The sequence below is a fragment of the Lactuca saligna genome, chromosome 4, assembly GCF_052625555.1.
Source record: "Lactuca saligna cultivar CGN05327 chromosome 4, ASM5262555v1, whole genome shotgun sequence".
Lineage (NCBI taxonomy): Eukaryota > Viridiplantae > Streptophyta > Magnoliopsida > Asterales > Asteraceae > Lactuca > Lactuca saligna.
Window position 1 is genome coordinate 299,980,145 of NC_136420.1, and position 6,002 is coordinate 299,986,146.

Below are 6,002 nucleotides of genomic sequence, written 5' to 3' on the forward strand. Positions count from 1 at the left end.
TTGTAGTTCTTATGGTATGCTTAATGGACCAATTTCTAGGGTTTTGGTCCCAAAGATGGAGACTTTATGAGCAAGTAGTCTCCATTGGCTTAGATCTATCATATTCCTGGTCCATTTGAGTTGTATGTTCATAAAAATGTAATCTTGGATGTAAATGATTAGCCATGCATGAGATCTATATCTTTTGAGTTGAAAATGAAAGGTATTAGAGAGTGTAGGAGTGGCTGAATCTGGGAATTACACTGGGCGTAACTCCCAGTACGCGCAGCGTACGGGGTTGAGACCCCGATTGTGGTTCAGTGATGTACGCCCCGTGAACAGAAGCCGGTACGCCCCGCGTACTATGGTTTATTGACTTTTGTTGACTTTTAGGGTTTTGGTCAACATGTGGACTTTGAGTCAAGGAGGGGTGAAATTGTCTTTTACCCCTCCGAGGAATCATAAAAAGGGTGAATCCTAGTCTTAGAAGTCTATATTAATTAGAATGATATTTCCTTATGATTAGGCAGGGTTGGGTCCTTGTTTCGAGATTCGGAGATAGCGAGCACGTGAGATTCTAGACTTTCTACGAGGTGAGTTTTCTCACTATACTGTACCCGGAAGGTCGGATATGTTATGAGTTGTATGCATTGTATATGATAAGTTAACCGTTTGTATGTGCTATGTATGCTATGCTTGATATGGGATGGAAGGCATTATGTTATGGGTCGGAAGACATATATGTTACGGGCCATAAGGCATTGTGATGTGGACCGTAAGGTCGACGCAGGTAGGACCGGAAGGTTTACCGGGTCGGGACGGAAGTCCCCTGAGACACATGGACCGGAAGGCCATGGCCTGGAAAGGCGTATGTGAGTAAGTAGTATTTTGGGGAATTCACTAAGCATTTATGCTTACAGTTGTTGTGTTACGTGTTTCAGGTACTAGTGAGGACCGTGGGAAAGCGCCGGCGTGATCTGTACACACTATCGGAGGATTTATTTATGATCTTGGGATTTATATGATTTGTATTATGTTCTGATACAATGGATTTTATGACTTGATTTGGATGAAAACATGTTTTAAGAAATGAAAATTTTGTTCTTAAAATTCACGTTGTTACAATTTCGATCGCATGGATTCAAAGATCGGATTCATGAGCTGCTACTTTGCAGTTAGGGTAGATTGCAAAGAAATATTTAATAACATAGTTTTTCAGTTGAAGTGAATTGTAAGGACAAGTTTTTCTGCAATAAAATAAATATTGAGTTTTATCTTATTTGTTTATCCTTACAATGGTGTGTATGAAAAATTGATGTTTGTGTATTTCTATTATTAGCAAAATGGCTTTGATTCTTAATTAGGTTATTTGTGGAAGTATTGAGAGTTTACCAAATAGGGAGAGTTTCTCATCGCCCAAGTTTCAAGTGGATAGGAAATTGAAATCATGCAACGTGTATTGTATGATGAATGAAAAACTTTCACATTTGGGAAATTTAGACTAATTCTTTGACAAAGTGTCAAATTGAAGGATTAGGAGATCGAGTACACTTGGTCGTACATTGATCAAGTCTACCACAAGTGTGACAAAGATATTCGTCATGATTTACTAAAGTTTAGTAAATATGGTTATACTTATAAGAGTGAGTATAATTCTGAGTTGATTGAAAGAGTTTCCATCAATAGCAGAACGAATAGGAAGAATCTAGTAGGCAGAAAGATAAAAGTTTCTCTATTCTAAGAAGAAGGGAGAGTAACTTTTATTGTGTTTTTATGATAAGTCTTAATGATTAAGAACCATGTCTCAATTGATCCTCTAAGCGAGTCTTGGTGCAATTACATGCCTAAGAAGAGGAATCGAGAACTGTAGAAATGGTTAAATCAAGAAGTCAATAATACTACATTTAAAATTGGTAAGTTGTGATGTCTTGGATAAGACAAAGACCAACTAGGACTAATTGAGTGAAGGGTTAAACTTGATAAGAAGCTACGTTAACTCTTGAATATTTGTTTTGTCAAGAAATATTTCTTGATAAGAGAACCTTATATGTCAAGGAGTCAGTGGGAGTCTTAAATGTCCTGAAAAGTTTCAAGAACAAATTCAAGAAGGAACCTAGTTAATCATCACTAGCACATGACTTGAGGTTTGCAGCCTATCATGTTTACATAATTTTGTTTCTGTGTTGTTCTAGTTGAATTAATTATGTATGTGAGTTCTATGAGTTTTCATTTGAATGCGTAAAGGCAAGCACCTTGATCAATGGAAAGTACATTGATAGGTAAGGGTGAGCTGCTTAACAACCTGGAAGCAATGGTGGGCACTCGTGCTGCCATGAGGCAAGAAATTAAGATTGAACAAGTTTAGTCCATATGAGTTGGATTTTTCACAAACATTTTCATATGATTGTTGTTATGACAAATTTACATGGATAGGAACACATACGCTATAAAATTGAAGTGTCATAAGATTTTTCACCTTCATTAAAATGATTATGAGGAAATGCTTTCACTAAGAGAGATTTTAAGGAGATAGCAGTTGTGCAAATTGTATTCTCAAATTCGATTATGATTACGGCATCCCTCTTCATAGTTTGAATTGTGAGATTTGGCAATTAGTCTAAACATTTTGAGACTTAGTAACATGAGTTCTAAAATTGTTTAGACACACATAAGCTATCTAAGAAAAGCTGTTTTCTGAATACATGTCAAAGCTAGTGGGAGCATAAGTGTTATGCCAATAAGGAAATAATCATCATGTTAGTGAGAGCATGATTATTATGGTAAGTGTTGCAAGTTAGCAATATTAATTATAGAAAATAAGAGTTATACTTTGCAAAGTCGCAAGGGTTGAAAAGTTGTTTTGCTATAATTAAGGGAGAGAATATTATACTTCATTTCAAATCTAAAGGCTTAGATTGTGGAATTGTAATCAAATTTAGTCAAATATATATATATATATACACACACATACATACATACATACATACATACATAAATATATATATATATATATATATATATATATATGAATGTTGTGTTGGAATGGTTCAACATGAGGAAACTCTATATATGGAAAGGATAATTGCATTCTCAAAATTTGGTTATGATTATGGCATCCCTTTTCATAATCAAGTTTGTGAGAAAATGGCAATTAGAAATATTATAGCAAAAGACTGGTAAAAGTATCACGTTTTTATGTAAGACATTATGAATCGTGTCCCATATGCCTCGGGTATAGGATCGATTGCATATGCTATAGTGTTCGATGATTCTAAAATTTTCCAAATGCTTTGTGCATTAAGAGGGAAAAGGTACTAGAATGGTTTTTTAATGTAAATAATTAAACAACTATCAAAGGACTATCTGACGTTCGCTAAGGATTTGTTGCTTGTGAGTAGTTGGATGTATAGTATTGGATGGACCATATCGACATTATTATGAATGGATAAGATTCTTTTAAGAATGAGTTGTCGTATGGAAAATATGGAAATATTTCCATATTGGGAGTTGGAAATTAAGAATTTATGTCTAGAATATAAAATTTTATGCAGAAAGGATGTTCAAAGGAATGTGCTTTGAGTGAGAGACGCCACATCTATAGAATTGTTTTGTAACAATTTCTTATAGAGTACTTAGCATTTTCATTGGTCAAGTCTTGGTGACTTTTGTGCTATGACTTTAGAAAAGGATCATTGCATAAAATATTAGAATCTAACATATTCTAATAGTGGTAAGAAATTTGTATTCTTACACTAATGATAAGGATAAGGATAAGGAATTGTGAAATGAGCATCATTAAAAAGGTTTTCAATTGATTTATTTCACAATGTATGGAACATAGGAAACATAGTGTGCTTGCTCGGAGCATGGGACAACTATTGGTGTAATTCATGAAATAAGTTGATTAGCTGAAACATTAAACAATTAATGATGAGTAATCAATATGGTGTTTAAATGAAAGTGTTTTATTTACACTCAAAGGTTTTCGGGCCATATAAGATTAAGTATTATTATTGTGTTTCAATTTTGCATGTTTTGACTTATAGAGTAACTGGGTTATTCAAACCTCCACAGTCGGTCATACTTTGGAAGTAGGTATAAAGCAAGACTGTCGTGAAGAGTCTGTAGACTGTCTAAATAGTTTAGACATAGCACAAGTTTGCTGCAGAGTTCATGAGTGCTTTAATAAGATTAGAGTATTGGATTAAACCCACGCTCATGAGAATCACTTCATGAATTTTATCTCGAGTGATTGTGAGTCGATAATATTGTATATTCTTAAAACCGAGACTTGTGAGTTGTTATTTGTTGGTCGGTTGCACATTGATAATAAGAAAACACACCAGTAACTTGGTGTTATAAAACTTATTGTTGTGTGTGATTCGATCAGTGAATACAAATGAGCATTTGAGTCGAAGTTTATCCATTCCTTTTACCCAAAGTAGGATAAAAGCGATATATGTGGGCCCCTATATGATTTAGTGATGACACCTAAGTGCTTGGCCAAGCCGGGACTAAGTTTATGTGTTCAATTCTAGTCTGTTTTCAGTCGTCATAAATCGGAAGTCGGGAAACAGGATAGAGAGAATGATTAAAATTTGTGTCTCGTGTCTATACGTTATCTTGAGAATGGAGGAATATATGATCCCTTATCTAAAGGACATGTGTATCTGATAAGATCAGAGTTAACAACGACTTTTGAAAGCTAGGATTGCTAATCAGGTGCTGAAGATATGAAAAATAGTTATTAAACTTATCCAAGTAGGAGACTGTTGGATTAGTGTCTAAGTACATAACTATTTTGGTATGTACTTGACCCGATTATAAGCATGGTCCTTTTGGGTTGCCTCCACCGTAGCAGCATGTAGGATGAATTAAGGAGAGAGAGGTTTAATTATGATTTATTAATATATTATAAGAATAATATATTAAAGGATATATCATAATGTTTAATTAATATTAGTCAAGAATTAATTAAGAATTAATTTTGTGGCTAAAATATATTAATTAAACTTAAGGGACTTATTGTGTAATTATAAGATAATTACGTAGATGGGCTTATGGACTCCATAGAAGGTGGAGTGGATGAATTCTATGGGGAACCCATTAGAAATCGTTCAAGGCTTCTAAAGAAGGAGTCCATGGGCTGCTTAGGGCTTAAGCAGTCAAATTAGGGTTTCCTAGCTTGATAACCCTAATAGCCTAAGTATATAAGGAGCCCTTAGGCACGAAAAACGTAGCTAACACTTTATTTAGGGTTTCCAGCCGTTTTTGGTGCCTCCCCTCTCTTCCCTCTTCATCCAAGTTGCTTAGTGGTATTTGTGACTCCATTAGAGGTGCAACACTTGAGGCACTAAGCTTTCTGAAGCCAATGATTGATTGTTATTGCTATATAACAATCGAAGGTAAGATCTAAACCCTAATTTTAGTTATAATTTATTAGATCTAGGGTTTTTGGCTTTGGATAATCAATTGCATGTTCATTAGACAAAATAGATCCAAAGCTATTAGGGTTTGTATGTACACCATAGGATTGATGTATTGCTCAAAACCCATCACATACCACATAACACATAATGCCTATTCTCTGATATCTTTCAACTGGTACCTATATGGCATAATTTGGAGCCAAGCTCCCCTTCGGTATCTTTCAACCGGTAACCGGGAGCTACCTTCCCCTTCAGTATCTTTCAACCGGTAACTGGGAGCTAACCTCCCCTTTCGGTATCTTTCAACCGGTAACCGGGAGCTACCCTCCCCTTCGGTATCTTTCAACCGGTAACTGGGGACTATCTCACCCTATACCACTTTCACATAATAACATATCATAAACATACTGCTAGGCATGCATGGGTTCTTACGACCCCTTCGATATCTTCCAACTAGTGACCTACCACACAAACATAACAGATAATGGCAAACTAGATAATTATCACAAAGTCAATCATCTAACAACAACTCCTGCTAGTGGAACGAAATTGTGGCCTTCGACTCACTCCTACTGGAAGGCAACTCACCTCAAT